Source organism: Anabas testudineus, chromosome 18 (genome assembly GCF_900324465.2).
Source record: "Anabas testudineus chromosome 18, fAnaTes1.2, whole genome shotgun sequence".
Taxonomy (NCBI): domain Eukaryota; kingdom Metazoa; phylum Chordata; class Actinopteri; order Anabantiformes; family Anabantidae; genus Anabas; species Anabas testudineus.
The window spans coordinates 10,891,850-10,912,438 of record NC_046627.1 but is presented as its reverse complement, the minus strand read 5'-3'; the positions used below and the strand labels follow the sequence as shown (position 1 = coordinate 10,912,438).

The 20,589-nt window shown below is 36.2% G+C and overlaps 1 protein-coding gene across 1 annotated transcript in view; it reads right to left on the bottom strand.

The window, feature by feature from the left end:
- Positions 1-20,589, bottom strand: part of LOC113168482 (trichohyalin-like) — a 928,554-nt gene that overhangs the window by 647,805 nt on the left and 260,160 nt on the right. The window lies entirely within an intron of this gene.

Here is a 20,589-nt window from a genome sequence, read left to right as displayed (position 1 = left end):
AGATGCAGAATCATCTTTGTTTTATTTAGTTCCCTTTTGTTTTAGAATATTAAGAGCAGTTTTAGTACCTTCGATTCTGTTTTGTCTCCATTTCCACAAACCAAGAGTTGCTACAAAAATGAAAATAACTACAGTGATCATGATGAGACCGACACGAGCTGTAGAGATTGATGTGGCAGCCTCAATGCATTCAGCTGAAAAATAAATTTACCACAGTGTTAGTTAAGTAAAACCACCTCTTAGCTGTTTAAAGACTGATTATGATTTAATGGTGAAAAAAAATCACCTGTAACTTTAATCTGTGTCTCTCTGGTCTGGTTGATGTTTCTCTGTTGGACTCTACAGGTGATGTTGTTGCTGTGTCTCTTCTCCACCGTCACTGTGCTGCTGACAGTATAGAGGTCATCAGGACCTCTGACTGTCTCTGGAGGTCCAGCAGAGAGGATCTTTCCCTCAGCGTCCAGCCACAACAGCTCAGGCTCTGGATACCAGCCTTTAGACTCACACTGTAGAACCACTGTTTCACTGTCTTTATTAATCTCCACTAAACTGATGACTGGATAAGAGACATCACCTGATTAAGAGAGAATGTGAAGATATTCAATGGTCTGTTGTAGTTTATTGTAAGATAGTTTAATATTTTGTGAATATATATAAGATTGTTAGTGCAAACTTTCTGATTTAAAGACCAATGACTTTGTAAAATCCTCTCTGGTTCTGAAACACTTTTATGGGCTAAATGTGAAACTAGCAGCATGAAGTTGAATAATAGTTTTGTTCACCACCATTGACAACTTCAGAGCCCCAGAGGAGGTTTAATTATTTGTTGCATGAAGACCTTTAAAGAAGCCCACTTACCAACAACAAGCTCAAAAACAGAGTCTCTGTTCAGTGTGGGAACGTAACATTTGTATTTTCCTCGGTCAGACAGTTTAACTTTGGACAGTTTCAGTGAGATATCTCCATTCTTCAGTTTGTATGTTGGATTCTCATCATCCAGGTTCAGTTTTTGACCAGCACGCCACACAAGCACAAGTTTGGGTTTCAGGTCGGGTCTGGTCCACTCCACAGCCATGGAACGAGCATCCACAGCAGGCTCCAGATGACATGGTAAAATGATGTGCTCACCAACTACGGCCGCTACAGGCTGAGGTGGACCAACCACCTGAGACTGACCTGGAAGAAACAGTAAGGTTTTGTATTCTCATTGAGATCAACTGTATCTGTGATGCTGAGGAAATATTTACTGAAGTCGGATGAAAAAGTGACTTTAAAGGCTCAAAATCATCACAAATTATTAATTTATTCAGAGTAATTACAGTCATAGCAATACATGTGTTAATAAGCAACAGCAGATGATTTGTGTAATGTGCCGCTAAATAATCTCTTTCTGCTTCAGTCACATCACATAGAGTCACTGTGCTGTGAGTCATTCAGCCAAGAACCTACAAGTAAGAGGAGGTAAAAATTACATTTCTGTTCATTTGATGTGTTTTGTGGTGAACTACTGTAACAGTCCATCATTATTTTTCATATTTTAATTACTGATTCTATCTCTCTCTCTCTTTTTAACTGCTTTTAATCAACCCTCTAATCACAGACACAGACATAATTTCCTGCTGTGCCACTCTTCTTCTGGTGACTATTTCTTCAATAATCCACACACCACATGATGCAGGTTGTAATTTATTGAATCACTGCATCAGCTCCTGCAGACTGTTTGTTGTTCAGTAAATGTATAATGCAGTTCAGACAGGGTGTTGTGAACTGGATATGTTTTATTTACTGTTGTACATCATGACCACTTTGTCAAACTTAGGTAGGAAGACGAAGAGAGTGGTGGGTGTGGTGTCACAGTGAACTTGGTCTGTCATGTTAATAATTAAACCAGTACAATGTGCTACAAACTGCTTTTATCTGAGCGCTGAAAACACATTATACTGTACTTGTTACTGTGTTTGTGTGTAAGTTACCTTAAGACCAGTGTGTTAGAAGAAGCAGGTCAGCTATGAAATAAAATTACTATGTCTTTACGTTGGAACTGGTCTTCCCAAGGACTGACAGTGTTGTGAGTTGTGTTTGTATTATTGTTTTGTTGTATTACTGTTTCCTGCACCCCAACCGATAGAGGCAGATGGCCATTTAACTCGAGCCTGGTTCTGCTGGAGGTTTCTTCGGTAGAGGAGTTTTCCTCTCCACTGTTTGCCTAGTGCTTGCTCAAGTTGATCTTGTTGGGCTACATGTTTTTTATTTGTCTCTTTTGTGAAGCACTTTTTAACATATGTTTAGAAAAGTGCTCTATAAATAAATGTATTATTATTATATTATAATTCCAATAAATGTTTATTGGAGTGGCAATAAAGTCATGAGACGACTTAGTTGAAATGCAGATGCTAATTAATCATTATATCATCATTAAAAGTAAACCTGTTGTGTTCTTTACTTTTGTGCTTTCACTTTGACGTTTAGGTCCAGCTGACAAATACAATAAACATCAGGGTTTTTAGTGATATTTTAGTGACATTGCTTAATTTCTGTTACTTAAAATGTAGGTGACTTATCTTTTAAAAAAAAAAAAAAAAAAAAAAAAAAAAACATGCCTGTTGCAGGAGTCTAGGAGTTGTCTGAAGGCTGAACTGAAAGTCCTGAGTTCAAAGTCTTTAAACTAAATCATGTGACATGTAGTCAGAACAAATGTCAAATTATCAGACAGTGATATTATCTTCTCTATTTTAATTTCTGTGCACACAACATTGTTTCATCTTTTTTTCTGAACAATACACCTAAAACATCAGAGATAATATTAAACATTCACCAACAATTTGATTCTGATTCATTGTTTAATCGACTGGAAATGAACCAATGATTCTGATTTATTTATTTAAACAAGAAAAACAGACAGAAGACGTTCATACACATTTCATATACAGTACAAAGACAATTTAAATGTAAGTTTTACACGATGATTGATGTGAGTACTTCAATATTTTTTTTAAAAGCAGCTGATATGACTTATGATGTTTTGAATTAATGAAGCACTTTATTTATTAACGGACTGTGAGTTGTAAGGAGGTGGTTGGGTTGGAAAGAGGGTGTAAAAAGTGCAGGAATGACAAACTGCAGACTCCAGCTTGCTGTGTGTCGTTTAAGTAATAAAAGCACTTTGGTTAGAGGTAGATCGAGGTTTTGAGTATCACAAATGTTGTTTGTGAAGTGACTGTGATCTAACCAAGAGCTGTGACTATCTATACCTAAATCAGGACATTCTGAGAAACTTACCTGCTTTCTCTCACTTTATATATGAAATGTGATTTTATCTTCTTCATGTTCAGCTGGTTCTGTGGTCCTGGACATTCCTGCTGTTCCCATGATGGAGGGAGATGATGGGATTCTGCACTGCAGGAACAAGAAGACCCACAACTCACAGCTTGCTGCTGATTTCTATAAAGACGGCCTCCTCATCATGACGGGATATGAAGGAAATCTGCCTATTTTCAATGTGTCCAAATCTCACTGTACAAATGTATCATCACTAAAGCGTAATCACCAGAGAGTTGGCCGACCGTCAGAGGTGAGAGAGACCTCAGCTTCAGAAGTTACACAGGGTGTGTTAATATAGATTACTGCGGTTTTCTATTGAGGTGTGAGAGACCTGCACTGTGTTTGATTATCAAAACACGTAAAACGTTTTATGCATGGAGTTAAGTTTTTAGTGCACAGTGACACTTTGAACATCCACATTTTCTTCGCTCAGCAAAATAGATCTCAGAGGATCCAGAGATTCCTTCAACTGATGATGGAGACGTCCCTCATTTAACTTTTTTTCAATTGGTTGGTTTCATCATTTTGTTTGTGGCTTTGCTGCTGGTGCTCGTTCTTCTTTACTGTCGCAAACACAAAGGTAACTGTGATTTGAACAGAATTGTTTGTCAAAGATGAATTATGATGTACGATTTATATTTGCTCGCTCACATGAATCAAACTTATCACAAAAAAACTTAACTTAATATTCACCTAAAACTTTGAGCCATTCTGTTTTCTTATAGACAAAATTTTTCATTTTCCATACTTCAGTGAGCTGTTTTTCCTCTACGACTGCACCAGTAATAACACACTCAGCTGAGTCTACAAAATATGTACTATCACACCTTCACACTGATTTGATTCCAATAATAATAATAATAATAATAATAATAATAATAATTATTATTATTATTATTATTATTATTATTATTATTATTATTATTATTATTATTATTATTATTATTATTATTAGGCGAGGAACAGTGTCAGTACAACATATGCTGTTGTTATACCCCAGGAAAAAAGAGGTAACCTTGATACAGCGGTTTGCATTTGACTTTAATTTTATTTCTTTGTATTTTGTATCATCTGCAACAACTTTTTCACCTACACATTTAAGTAGAATTCATATGAAGTTTTTCCCCCATCATTTCATCCTGCTGATAATCAGAGATTATCTTTGAGCTTTTTAGATACAAACCACATGAGAAAAACGCTTAACTTTTGTAGCTTCTCTAATCTTATTTATTGCTTCTAGTGAAGCCATCCAATGTGTGATGTTAGAAGCGTCACGTCATCAGATCGTGCATTATAGTGATTCCAAGATAAAATAACTAGAACTGTAATTTTAAAACAGAAATGTCAAAAGCAAAAGTCTTAGATTAAAACCTTAGGTAAGTGCACAAATGAGTAAAGAATGTTCTGCTGAAAGCAAGATGTCATTACACGAGATTTACTGGGTAGATAAATGTTAGAATTATTTATTCAATTAGTTTATTTTTTACTTTTGTATCATTGTTGTATTACTAACTTATTAACTAACCTGTAGGCATGTTTTGCTAATTATTTGCTTTTTATATTCACCCTGTTTTACAAAATCAATTCTTGAGATGAATTTCATTTTTATTCATCACAGGTCAATGAGAGCAAAAAAACTGCAAAAGAGAAGAGTTATAAAGCTGATCTGTGGCAGAAGTGTGTGCAGAAAAAGCAATGAAACCATATTCATTAAACTATTACAGGAAGCTACTGTTTTTTTAATGACCTTGCATTCATACCAAAGCACAGTTTAAATCATATTGCATTTATATTCACTCATGCACTCAAATCACTCGAAGAGGAAGCACAAAGACCACAGTTTAGCTTAATTTTTTTTTTTGTTAAATGTCCTTGTAAAAAAATGTGTGTGGGAGTGACTTCACTGCGGTCTGATGAGTTTGTGTCAGATAGTACAGTTAACAGTGAACAACATATGACTTCAGACACAGCGTCATCTGAGCTGACGGGGAACCAAACAGGTATGAACCAAAAGGATATTTTATTAAACAACAAGGGCAGGGAACAAACAAACACTAACAAAGTATCAACTTAAAACACTGAGGTAACGCAGGCACAAACTCAAAATAATACTCCAACGAAAACATACAAAGTACCAACAAAAAAACACCCTCTAATGCGGACAAGAAACCAACAGACAAACTAGACGTACAAAGTAACAACCCAAAGGACACAGCAAAGCCAGGAAAAACAAACTCCCAAATGAAAACAAGGTCCAACAAATTGAAGTGAAGTCCACAGTGGAGTGGATCCATGAAAAGTGTGCAACGAACCAGCAAAAAAACAAAGGACTGAGGGGTGATTATAAAACAAAGAGATGCACAACTTGTCAGTCATTAGTCTGGTGAGGTCAGAGTGGAGGAAGAGGAAGTCCATATATGGGCGTGGCAGGAGAGAAACTAAAACCAAACCCACAGACAAGTTCGTACCTTTACAGACACATTAACCCCTCTTCCTTCTTGTTCGGATTTTTTTTATTCAGGTGGTTCACTGGCAGAATAAGAATAATTTGAAAGTATGACCTGTGTTTTTATTTATTTTCAGTCCTTAGGTAGTAAAACAAGATAATTTCAGCACAATTAGTCAGACACTTGACTAACAAGAAACTAAACACTAAACTATAAAAAACATAACACAACAAAAAATTATAAACTGATAAAATGTCTTCAATATTTCTAGTCTAAAGTGAAAACCTCAGTGAATCAAGTTTCCTCTTCCTGATCTAACTGATTTTTTCCCCTTTCTTTCTCTCTCTCCAGTTTCTCACTGATTTCTACTTTGAGTTTTTCTACTTCTTTCTTCTTCTCTTTCATTTCATTCATCACCTCATCTGTTTTCCTCAGTACTTCCAGAGTATTATGTTGCAGTCCTTCATGTTCTTGTTTTCTCTTCGTCAGTTGTAGTTTAGTCTCTAATAAGATTAATTTCAGTTTAAGGTATCCCTTCACTCTGTCACTTTCTGTTTCTTTGTCCACTGACTGAAGCTTCTTATCAAAGTCTAAATGTTCTCTCATCATGTCTCTGTCTTGATGCTGGAGTTGACATCTCAGTTTAATCAGCCCATCACTCAGTTCCATCAGCATATGAACCACCTGTTCCAGCTGTTTCTGTTCTTCTTCTTTCTTCTGTAACTCTTCATTAAGTTTCACTTTCTTCTCCTTTTTCTTGGTTTCTGCCAACAGCTGCTCTTTCTCTCTGAGTCCAGCTTCACGCTGATGGTGAATCTTTGCCTCTGTGTGGAAATAGAAGGTGCAGGGTTGAATTTAGTTTAAATTTACCTTTGTTTATGTTGTAAACATGAACACAAACATGCACTTTGCTGAATGTGAAAGTGAAACTGCAACAGAAAGATTATTAAAACAAGGTAAATAAGTTTATCCTATAAATTAACTGAGGAGCATTTAAAAGAGTTACATAAAAAAATGTCACTCCTTGAATTTTCACTCTTCTGTTCAGAGAGGGGGCTGGAAACAATCCAGGAAACCAGATTTATCCTGCATTACACAAACATGTCACCATATACTCAAATTCTGCTATTTCACATCGAAAGTGATTTTTTTCTTTAACATCAACATTTTCCACTTAATTAACAGATTTGTATAAATCCTGTGTACAATTCATATATGAGTTCAGAAAGTTGCAGCCAAAGATACAGAATCATCTTTGTTTTATTTAGTTCCCTTTTGTTTTAGAATATTAAGAGCAGTTTTAGTACCTTTGATTCTGTTTTGTCTCCATTTCCACAAACCAAAAGTTGCTGCACAAATGAAAATAACTACAGTGATCATGATGAGACCGACACGAGCTGTAGAGATTGATGTGGCAGCCTCAATGCATTCAGCTGAAAAATAAATTTACCACAGTGATAGTTAAGTAAAACCACCTCTTAGCTGTTTAAAGACTGATTATGATTTAATGGTGAAAAAAAATCACCTGTAACTTTAATCTGTGTCTCTCTGGTCTGGTTGATGTTTCTCTGTTGGACTCTACAGATGATGTTGTTGCTGTGTCTCTTCTCCACAGTCACTCTGCTGCTGACAGTATAGAGGTCATCAGGACCTCTGACTGTCTCTGTAGGTCCAGCAGAGAGGATCTTTCCCTCAGCGTCCAGCCACAACAGCTCAGGCTCTGGATACCAGCCTTTAGACTCACACTGTAAAACCACTGTTCCACTGTCTTTATCAATCTCCACTAAACTAATGACTGGAGATGAGACAGCACCTGATTAAGAGAGAATGTGAAGATATTTAATAGTCTGTTGTAGATTATTGTTTGATAGTTTAATGTTTTATTAATATGTTGCCTCAAAAAAGACAATTATACAAGATCGTTCCTGATTTAAACTGACTAATGATTTTGTAAAATCCTCTCTGGTTCTGAAACACTTTTATGGGCTAAATTTGAAACTTGCAGCATTTAGTTTAATAATAGTTTGTTTACTACTATTGACGACTTTAGAGCTCCAGGGTTTAACTATTTGTTGGATGAAGACCTTTAAAGAAGCCCACTTACCAACAACAAGCTCAAAAACAGAGTCTCTGTTCATTGTGGGAACGTAACATTTGTATTTTCCTCCGTCAGACAGTTTGACTTTGGACAGTTTCAGTGAGATATCTCCACTCTTCAGTTTGTCCATCAACAGTGATGTTCTTCCTCTGTATGATGGATTCTCATCATCCAGGTTCAGTTTTTGACCAGCACGCCACACAAGCACAAGTCTGGGTTTCAGGTCGGGTCTGGTCCACTCCACAGCCATGGAACGAGCATCCACAGCAGGCTCCAGGTGACATGGTAAAATGATGTGCTCACCAACTACGGCCACTACAGGCTGAGGTGGACCGACCACCTGAGACTGACCTGGAAGAAACTGTTTGGTTTTATATTCTCATTGAGATCAACTGTGTGAGTAAAACAGGCATAAGAATACATGCGTTAATAATCAACAGCGGTTGATTTGTGTAAAGTGCTGCTAAATAATCTCTTTCTGCTTCAGTCACATCAAATAGAGTCACTGTGCTGTGAGTCATTGAGCTAAGAACCAAGTAAGAGGAGGTGAAAATTACATTTCTGCTCATTTGACTTGTTTTGTGGTGAAGTACTGTAACAGTTCATCATTATTATACATATTTTAATGAACGTATCTCACTCCTCTTTACTGACATGACTCAACTCTCTGGACTTCATACACTTTAATCAGACATTTCCTTTCAGACACAGACATAATTTTCTGCCGTGCCACTTTTCTTCTCGTAACTATTTCCTCAACAGTCCACACTCTACATGATGCAGGTTGTGATTTCCTGAATCACTGCATTAGCTCCTGCAGACTGTTTGCTGTTCAGTAAATTTATAATACAGTTAATACAGGGTGTTGTAAACTGGAGATGTTTCATCTGCTGTTGTACATCACGACCACTTTGTCAAACTTAAGTAGGAAGAGGAAGAGAGTGATGGGTGTGGTGTCACTGTGAACCCAGTGTTCATCATGTTAATAATTAAACCAGTCCAATGTGCTACAAACTGGTTTTGTCTGAGCTCTGAAAACACATTATACTGTACTTGTTACTGTGTTTGTGTGTAAGTTACCTTCAGACCAGTGTGTTAGCAGAAGCAGGACAGCTGTGAAATATAACTGTTCATAAGACATCACAGCATCACAGAGTCCTGAAAATAATTAGACATTAGTTATAAAATGTTATCCGGAAGAATATTCCAATAAATGTTCATTGGAGTGGTTATAAAGTCATGAGAAGACTTAGTTCAAACGCAGATGATATTTTAAATCAGTCTTTAAAAGCAAATCTGTTGTGTTCTTTGCTTTTGTGTTTTCACTTTGACGTTTAAGCAGAGCTGACAAATACAATAAACATCAGTGTTCTTACTGCTATTTTAGTGACACTGCTTAATTTATGTTAGGATTATAGTGCAGTAAAAAAAACAAAGTACTGAAGAACATGATTGGAGGGAATCCATTAATCAGAGAAACCATCCTGGAGTCCTAAATGAAAGAATAAGTATAAGAAGTATGAAATACTGGATAAAAGCTATTAATAAAAAATAATTAAGAAACATTATTTATTATTTTGCTGTGTATTGTAGCTACATACTTTACATGATGAATGTGAACATCTGAAAAGTACATGAATATCATTTTTTGAACACTTGTTGACTGGCATAAAGTTAATCGTAGCCTAGTTTTCTGCAAGTAAGATTCATTATCTAAACGACGCCTTACTACTGCTACAGAGCACAAAGGTTTTCTTCATTGTGCAACATGGTAAGAACTAGTTTCACTTACGATGAAACAGTGATCATCAGTGAAAAATGTTACTTTAACAGTAATTTGTTTGGTTTAGTACAAAAAAGTAAAACGCACTGCATGTAATGAAGTCCTGAATAAATAATATTACAAAACTTTCCGAACATCGATCACAAATGATTAAAACCACAGGAAATAATGGGAGACACATTCATTAAAAGCTATTGAAAATAAAAGATATTAGCTTAGGTAAAGGTACATACCTGTCGTAGATTAGCAGCAGTGCCAAAGTGTAAGAGCAGTAGTACTTTGACCTGGTTCCTAATGTGTTTTCCCTTTGTGCAAGAGTTGTGTATAAAAATAATCGTAAGCTTTTAAAACATGTGAATATTTTTCCCGTTGACCACATCTCCTGTTGTGTTTGTTGGAGAAATGAAATCACCACTGTTCTGTATAATAATTATATGGCGAGTTAATTAATAACTCAAAATGTCTTTGTATACTGTATGCTAACTCTTTGGTGCTACTGAAAAATCTTCAAAACACATCAACTTTGGACATGATGTTAATAATTTGGTCAAAATTTTAATAGCACAATTACATTTGCTCAAAAATAGCTATGTATTTTAGTGATGACAGAGCATTTGACCTTTGCTCGAAACGAAAGAGATCATGATAGACCAACTCGCACACATCCAGGGCTCGGACATAGAGATGGGGACAGCTTTTAGTATTTGGGTGTTCATCAGGTAAATAATAAACTAGACTGGTTCCACAACACTGATGCCATGTACAAGAAGGGTCAAAGTTAGCTCCATCTTCTGAGGATACTGAGGTCCTTTGGAGTGTGCAGGCTCCTGCTAAGGACTTTTTATGACCTTGTGTTGGCCTCAGTTGTTCACTACACTGTCGTCTGCTGGGATGCAGTCAGCATAGACTGGGACAGGAATAGACTGAACAAGCTGGTCAGAAGGGGGCAGCTCTATCCTGGGTTTGTTGTTGAACTCTGTGGAGGTGGGTGAAAGGAGGACGTGAGCCAAGCTGACATCCTTCATGGACAATACCTCTCACCCTCTGCCTTAGACAGTGGAGGCTCTGTGCAGCGCCTTCAGCATCAGAATGATAAATTCTCAGTGTAGCAAGGAGCAATACTGCAGATCTTTCATACCCACCGCAGTAAGACTGTACAACTCAACAGTTTAACTTTATTCTTCTGGTCTTCCTAATCATAACTACACCAGTCACACTGTTTCAATTTGAAATAGATTAATTAATGTATCAAGTAGATATCACTACACAATACTGTAAATATTTTGTAAACATGTTATAAATACCTGCATCACCTTTATATTTACTTCTCTTTCTTGCACCTTAAATGTCTCTGTGTGCTGCATAGCGAAGTGAATTTCCCCACTGTGGGATCAATAAAGTTTGATCTTAATGCACATAACTGTATAAATAAATAGATAAAAATAAATAGTTTTTTTGTATTGTTCTATTTATTTGCAATGTCATCACTACTGTTATTCTCTGCAGTTGCAACACTGCAAACTTCTCCACTACAGTAAAGGTTTATCTTATCAAAGACAATTTGCAGCATACAAAGAAAATGTCTTCACAAATAGTTTTTCAAAACTATTCTACTATAATTACTGACTATTATTAGTCACACACTAAATATATACTTGCATATCAGGTAATTGAATCCACACATATACAACAAAATAGGTGGTACCTTTCTGTTAAAGAAAGAAAATCCCACAAAGGTCATGAGGTATGTGACATAAAGTGAGAAATTACAATGACCGTATACAAGGGTAGGTCACCCTGGTCCTAGAGACCTGCAGCTCTGCTTGTTCTTCAAACATCTCTGCACTTACAGCTTGTGATGGCAGAACACACCTGATCCAGATATTCAGCAGTGGGTAGAGTAGAGATAGTTGGAAATGAACTCTCTAGGACCAGGACTGTCTAGTCCTGAAATGAGGAAACAGCTAAGAGGAAAACACAGGCTTCATCATGCTAGTTAAACAAATGGAGGATCCAGGTAGACAGAGCAACAGGTGTGTAGTCTCTGAGCTCTGTGATCCTCGGGTTAGAGTTGATGATTTAAAAATGACAGTGAATGTGTCATTGAAGTGTATATAGCAGCCAGTGCAGTAGGTTAAAGTAGAGGGGGTTCACCCTGGTGTCTGTGTAGAAGACTTGAAACAGTCTCATGTTGTTTTTCCTAGGAGATGCTTCAACTTATACTGCAGGAGAGACAGCTTTTAGTACATGATGCAGGCTCAAATAACATGTTCTGTGTCCAACAGGTCAATGATCACAGTTACATAATTACTCTACTTCATTTAAAAACATCAGACATAATGCTTCTCTGTAAGCAGACCTTTCAGATTTCAAAGTGAGTAGATCAACTTTCAGTTGAAACTTGACCGGTTTACAGGTTTGTAATATATGGTCCTCTGTACAGCTCCATATAAGAGCCCCAGTATTAAACTCAGATACTTATCTGCATCAGTTCAGTCAAGATCATAAAGCTGTTTGAACAAAGTGTTTCAAATATCAGACTTTGACCAGGTTCATAAAGTGTGTTCCCTTTATGCCTTTATTTGAAGATTTTATTTATTCTGACCACACCTTTTGCTGTGTTGGCTGTTGGGAGGGAAATAACCTCCATCCTGTTTAAATATACACTTTTTCTGTTTTTGTGTCTGTGTTATTGGAACAGTTAAATTCACATTAGCTTCAATCACTTTTTAATTTTCATGAACAGTACATACTCATTAACACCGATTTCACATCATCTCAAAAGCAGCAGTGAAAGTTTCTTCAAGACCGTTGTTTTCATTATAAAATCAACATTACAATAGAATATTAAGTCTAACTTGTGATGGCATTCTGTCACACGTAAGGAGGGGGACGAGGCAGGAATGAACTGAAACAGGATTTATTACGGAGAAGTACAAAAAACCAGAGAAACTAAGGGGGATGTCAACAGACACTACAAAAACAAAGACAACGTCACAACAGAAAACTACCAAAATAACAAAACAAAGACACCAAAGTACAAATCAAAACCACTGCACAATGGCAGGAAAACACTCACAGAGGAAACAGGTAACAAAGTCCAAAAGTTCAGAGGGGGAAGAATGAAATCAGGCGCAGCAGACCAGGAGTCTCCTAGTCTCTGTGAAGATGAAATGTTTCACTTTGACTTTCTTGCTCATCCAGTTATGAACTATTCACCTTCATATTTTCTCTTCTTCCTTCTTCCTTTCTTGCCATGATGTCCTGTGTTTTCTTCTGCTCTTTCTCTGCATCCAGTTGTTGTTTCTTCATGACTTATTTTCTCTTTTCCAGTTTCCACTGATCATTTAATAAATTCTCAATTTCTTTTAAATATCAGAAGTCAGTGGCCTTTTTTTTCTCACTCTCTGGTATTCCCTTCTCGACTAACTGGAGTTTTTCCTTATTTCTTCTGTCTTTCTCAATCTAATTCCTCCAAGTGCAGTGTGAATATCGGTTATAACACAAGTCGCACACTGAACTATAACAGCCATAAAGAATTTTCTTCAATTTGAGATTATTAAGCAAAGACTTTACTTTTAAATAAAATGATCTCAGTGACTAACTGACCAGTTCTACAATATAATTTTAAAAATAGACCACAAATATTTTGTTCTGATTTATTTAGAAAATTTGTGCTGTGACTTCAGATCCAACGTCTCTGATTCTGGATGTGAACTCTGGTGTCACAGATGTGCAGAAACGTTGTGATTAGTCTCTGTGAAGATGAGCTGTTTCACTTTCTACCTCATCCAGTTGAAAGTTATTTACCTCCATAAAGTTCTCCACTTTTCTCCTCCTTTCTTTTACTGTTATCATGGTGTCCTGTGTTTTCTTCTGCAGTTTCTCTACCTCCAGTTGCTGTTTCTCAATGACTTATTTTCTCTTTTCCAGTTTCCACAGATCATTTAACAGATTCTGATTTTCTCTAAAATATCTTTCTCTGTTGTCAGTGGCCATTTCTCTCTCCCTCTCTGCTATCTTCGCCATGTTATCCTCCATTTCTTGATCTAATTTCTCCAAGTGTATCATGAATTGCTGTTTCTTGTTTTCCAGTAACAGTTCCACCACTGAAGAGAAAACTGCTCCCAGTGCAGCCAGTTCTTCTTAGTTTCTCTGTGGTTGTTTCTGCAGCTTAGACTTATTTTCAATCAATATCCGCGTTTTTGCTGATAAAATCTTACAACCTGAACACAAAAAAGATTAAAGTTAATTGTAGAAAGAAACACATTGAAAGATAAACAGTTGAAGAATTTTATAATAATGTATTTTATATTATTATTCTCCTCTTTCAGAAATTTTAATAGTGGAAACACAAATTATCATTTCTCAAACATTCTCTTCAAATGTTTAAGCAAATATAGTATACATGTTACTTTAACATAGAGTTATTTTGGTGACTCAGTGATTGGGATATAGACTCCAATTAAACAGATGATGGAAACAGCAAAGACACCAATGGAAATGATGAGAGAGCATAAAGTTTAATAATAGTATATAGAGTATAGACAGGAATGACAAACTGCAAACTCCACTTTACTGTGTGTTGTTGGGTTTAAGTAACAAAAGCACTTTGGTCAGAGGTAGATGGAGGTTTTGAGTAGTAAAAATGTTGCGTGTGAAGTGACTGTGATCTTTCCCAGACTCTAATCAAGAGCTGTGACTGTCTAAACCCAAATAAATTAAAAAAGAGTTAGTAATGCTGTAGTTACAAATGTGGAACTGCAAAACTGGAATGTTTTAGATTTTTAGACAAAGAGTTGTAACAACTTTGTGTTTTGTCACCAAAAGTAAAAATTTAGGTATAATATATCCAATTTCCTCTTTCTTTCCCTCTCTCAAGTTTCTCACTGATTTCTACTTTGTGTTTCTGTACTTCTTTCTTTTTCTCTTTCATTTCACTCATCACCTCATCTGTTTTCCTCAGTACTGTCTGAGTATTCTGTTGCAGTAATTCATGTTCTTGTTTTCTCTTCATCAGCTGTCGTCTGGTTTCTAATAAGATTTCTTTCAGTTTAAGGTATCCCTTCACTCTGTCACTTTCTGTTTCTTTGTCCACTGACTGAAGCTTCTTATCAAAGTCTACATGTTCTCTCTCCATGTATTTAGTTTGTTGCAAGAGTTGACCTCTCAGTTTGTTCAGTTCATCACTCTGCTTATTCAGCATATTGACCAGCTGTTCCAGCTGTTTCTCTTCTTCTTCTTTCTTCTGTAACTCTTCATTAAGTTTTGCTTTTTCCTCCTTTTTCTTTCTTTCTGCCAACAGCTGCTCTTTCTCTCTGAGTCCAGCTTCACGCTCATGGTGAATCTTTGCCTCTGTGTGGAAACAGAAACAAGGAGCAGGGTTGAATTTAGCTTAAACATGCTTTGTTTATGCTGTAAACATATATTGCAAACAGAAAGATTATTAAAATGTCCCTGAAAATAATTAAAGAGCTGTTCTAGTACCTTTGATTCTGTTTTGTCTCCATTTCCACAAACCAAAAATTGTTCCACAAATGAAAACTAGTGCAGTGACCAAGATGATACTGATAGAAGTCACATAAAATGGTGTGGCAGCCGCATAGCATTCAGCTGAAAAAAAACAGTGTTACTTATATAAAACCAACTCTTAGCTGTTTAAAGACTAATAATGATTTCAGGGAGGAAAAATCACCTTTAACTTTAATCTGTGTCTCTCTGATCTGGTTGATGTTTCTCTGTTGGACTCTACAGGTGATGTTGTTGCTATGTCTCTTCTCCACAGTCACTCTGCTGCTGACAGTATAGAGGTCATCAGGACCTCTGACTGTCTCTGTAGGTCCAGCAGAGAGGATCTTTCCCTCAGCGTCCAGCCACAACAGCTCAGGCTCTGGATACCAGCCTTTAGCCTCACACTGTAGAACCACTGTTCCACTGTCTTTATTAATCTTCACTAAACTGATGACTGGAGATGAGACAGCACCTGATTAAGAGAGAATGTGAAGATATTTAATGTTTTTTTGTAATTTATTGTATGATAGTTTAATGTTTTATTAATAAGTTGCCTTGAGAAAGACAATTATACAAGATTGTTCCTGATTTAAACTGACTAATGACTTTGTAAAATTGCCTCTGGTTCTGAATCACTTTACTTTTTAGATTGACTTTGCAACTAGCAACATAAAGTTGAATAATAGTTTTGTTTACTATCATTGAAGACTTTAGAGCTCCAGTGGAGGTTTAACTATTTATTTCATGAAGACCTTTAAAGAAACCCACTTACCAACAACAAGCTCAAAAACAGAGTCTTTGTTCAGTGTGGGAACGTAACATTTGTATTTTCCTCCGTCAGACAGTTTAACTTTGGACAGTTTCAGTGAGATATCTCCACTCTTCAGCTTGTCTGTCAACAGTGATGTTCTTCCTCTGTATGATGGATTCTCATCATCCAGGTTCAGTTTTTGACCAGCACGCCACACAAGCACAAGTCTGGGTTTCAGGTCGGGTCTGGTCCACTCCACAGCCATGGAACGAGCATCCACAGCAGGCTCCAGGTGACATGGTAAAATGATGTGCTCACCAACTACGGCCACTACAGGCTGAGGTGGACCAACCACCTGAGACTGACCTGGAAGAAACAGTTTGGTTTTATATTCTCATTGAGATCAACTGTATCTGTGATGCTGAGGAAATATTTACTGAAGTCTGATGCAAATATGACTTTAACCAAACAGAATTCTCCATCACCACAATTTATTCAGAGTAAAAACAGTCATAAGAATACATATGTTAATAATCAACAGCAGATGATTTGTGTAATGTGCCGCTAAATAATCTCTTTCTGCTTCAGTCACATCACATAGAGTCACTGTGCTGTGAGTCATTCAGCCAAGAACCTACAAGTAAGAGGAGGTGAAAATTACATTTCTGTTCATTTGTGGTGAACTACAGTAACAGTTCATCATTATTATTCATATTTTAATCAATGTATCTCATTCTTCTTTACTGACATGACTCAACTCTCTAGACTTCATATAATTTAATTAGAAATTTCAGACACATAACATTACATAATTTTCAACTTTCTTTCTGCTGACTATTTCCTCAATAATCCAAACTCTACATGATGCAGCGTGTGATTTCCTGAATCATTGCATTAGATCCTGCAGACTGTTTGCTGTTCAATAAATGTCTAATCCAGTTCATTCAGGGTGTTGTAAACTGGAGATGTTTCATCTGCTGTTGTACATAACGACCACTTTGTCAAACTTAGGTAGAAAGAGGAAGAGAGTGGTGGGTGTGGTGTCACAGTGAACCCAGTGTTCATCATGGTAATTAATTAAACCAGTCCAATGTGCTACAAACTGGTTTTGTCTGAGCTCTGAAAACACATTATACTGTACTTGTTACTGTGTTTGTGTGTAAGTTACCTTTAGACCAGTGTGTTAGAAGAAGCAGGACAGCTGTGAAATATAACTGTTCATAAGACATCATGGCATCACAGAGTCCTGAAAATAATTAAGAATTAGTTATAAAATGTAATTCTGAAGAATATTCCAATAAAAGTTCATTGGAGTGGTTATAAAGTCATGAGAAGACTTAGTTCAAACGCAGATGATACTTTTAATCAATCATTAAAAGTAAATCTGTTGTATTCTTTGCTCTTGTGCTTTCACTTTGACATTTAAGCCCAGCTGACAAATACAATAAACATCAATGTTTGTCAACTGATATTTTATAATGGCACTGCTTAATTTAAGTTATATATATGTATTAAAATTTAGGTAACTTATCTTTTTTTTCAGCTCAATACCAAGAATTCATATTATTTAAAGATGCTCACGTACCTGTTGCAGGAGTCTAGGAGTCGTCTGAAGGCTGGACTGAAAATCCTGGGTTCAAAGTCTTTAAACTAAATCATGTGACATGAAGTCAGAACAAATGAAGGATTATCAGACAGTGGAATTATCTTATCCATTTTATTTTCTGTGCACACAACATTATTTCAACTTTTTTCTGTATAACACACCTAAAACATCAGAGATAATATTTAACATTCACCAACATTTTGCTTCTTATTTATTGTTGAAGCGACTGAAAATGAACCAATGATTCTGATTTATTTATTTATGCATGAGAAACAAAATATGTTCATTCACATTTTCTATACAAAGACAATTCAAATGTGAGTTTACACAATGCATAAAATAGAATAATAATAATTTAACTAGTAAAAAATAACGTACAAAAAAAGGACATTTAAAGAGGCATAAACTAATCAAAGGATGATGATTCATTATGAATACTTCAATATTTATTTAAAACCAGCTGATATGACTGTTAAACTAGTCCAAGATTATACCAACATTTGAGATTTGTTTTTTTAATCACATTAGATTTTGTAGCAAACATAATAATATTATGATCATCATATGTTTTGAATGAATGAAGCACTTTATTTATTAATGGATTGTGAGTTGCGAGGAGGTGGTTGGGGTGGAAGGAATGTGTGAAATGTGCAGGAATGACAAACTGCAGATTCCAGTTCACTGTGTGTTGTTGGGTTTAAATAACAAAAGCACTTTGGTTAGAGGTAGATGGAGGTTTTGAGTTGTAAAAATGTGACTGTGAGCTTTCCCAGACTCTAACCAAGAGCTGTGACTGTCTAAACCCAAATCTACAAAAAACGGAATAACGGCTGTAGTTAAAGATGTAGTACTGCAAAACTGAATTTTTTTTTTTTTTTTTACTTTTGGTTTTCTCACCCAAAGTTAAAAATGAGGTGAAATAATTCAAAATGACACATTAATGTTGTATTTGTGTCAAATTCAGTTTTGCATGTTATACTATTAAAAACATATAAAACAGTAAAGCTTTGTACTAAACTTTATTACTAGTTTAGTGAAACCATAGTGAATCAAGTTTCCTCTTCCTGATCTAACTGATTTCTTTCTCTTTCTTTCTCTCTCTCCAGTTTCTCACTGATTTCTACTTTGTGTTTCTCTACTATTTTCTTCTTCTTTTTCATTTCATTCATCACCTTATCTGTTTTATCCAGTATTGTCTGAGTATTATGTTGCAGTACATCAGGTTCTTGTTTTCTTTTTATCAGCTGTCGTTTAGTCTCTAATAAGATTAATTTCAGTTTAAGGTATCCCTTCACTCTGTCACTTTCTGTTTCTTTGTCCACTGACTGAAGCTTCTTATCAAATTCTGCATGTTCTCTCTCCATGTCTTTGTTTTGATGTGTGAGTTGATCTTTGAATTTTTCCAGTTCATCGCTCTGCTCCTTCAGCATATTGACTAGCTGTTCCAGTTGTTTCTGTTCTTCTTCTTTCTTCTGTATCACTTCATTAAGTTTAGCTCTTTCCTCCTTTTTCATTTTTTCTTCCAACAGCTGTTCTTTCTCTCTGAGTTCAGCTTCACGCTCATGATGAATCTTCGCCTCTGTGTGGAAATAGAAAAAGAGAGCAGGGTTGAATTTAGTTTAAACAAATGCTGTGTATGCAGAAATCACAGTGAACAAAACAGCATAAAAGCAAATTTGACACTATAAATGTTTTTTGTTTGTGTTTTTAAGAAGACTGAATTATTAATACAATTTTGTTAAATATTTTACATATAATATATATTTTATGGAAAATATTAGTATTTGACACTGTAGCCAGTGATCAGGAGTTCAGTTGCTCACATTACAAAAAAAAGAAAAAAAGAGAAATAAACTGTTCTAGTACCTTCGATTCTGTTTTGTCTCCATTTCCACAAACCAAAAACTGCTGCACAAATAAAAACTAGCGCAGTGATCAAGATGATACTGACACGAGCTGCAGAAATAGATGTGGGTGCAAAGCATTCAGCTAAAAAAAATTAAACAGATAACACAGTGTTAGTTATATAAAACCACAGCTCAGCTGTTTAAAGACTAATAATGATTTAATGGGGGAAAAAAATCACCTTTAACTTTAATCTGTGTCTCTCTGATCTGGTTGATGTTTCTCTGTTGGACTCTACAGGTTATGTTGTTGCTGTGTCTCTTCTCCACAGTCACTGTGCTGCTGACAGTATAGAGGTCATCAGGACCTCTGACTGTCTCTGTAGGTCCAGCAGAGAGGATCTTTCCCTCAGCGTCCAGCCACAACAGCTCAGGCTCTGGATACCAGCCTTTAGACTCACACTGTAAAACCACTATGCTGCTGTTTATGTTAATTTCAGCTATGACAGGTGAGGAGACAGAACCTGATGATGTGAAGGAGAAGGTTTAGTGAAATATTGTATATTAACATGTAAACATATGTAGGAACATTCTGCAAACATGAAAACATGTCCACTTACCAACAAGAAGCTCAACAGTCGAGGTTTTACCCTGAGAGGGGAAGTAACACCTGTATTGTCCATTATCAGAGTGTTTCAGTGTAGAGAGGCTCAGTGAAAGGTCTCCATGCTTCAGTTTCTCAGTGGACAGTGATGTTCTTCCTCTGTAAGCTGGGTTTTGATTAACAAGGAGGTTTTGACCTTCATGCCACACATGGACAAATCTGGGTTCCAGGTCAAGTCTCCCCCACTCCAGACTTTTAGAAACAACATCTGCTGCAGGTTCCAGGAGACACGGCAGAATAACATCTTCACCAACTAATGCTGTTACTGTCTGAGATGATCCAACCTCCTGAGACTCACCTGGAAAGGTACATGACATACTTTACTTTTTTCTGTTACAGACAACAGTTTCATACTGACTTCACTCTCTGCTCATACTTTTGTTTAACATACCTGTAAGATAGTCTGTCAGTAGGAGGAGGATTACAGTGCATTGAAAAACCAAAGTACTGAAGGACATAAGTGGATATTTGAGAGGGAATCCATTATTTAGAGAAATCATCCTGGAGTCCTGAGTAAAGGAATATAAATAAAAAGTATGAAATACTGAATTAAAAACAATATAT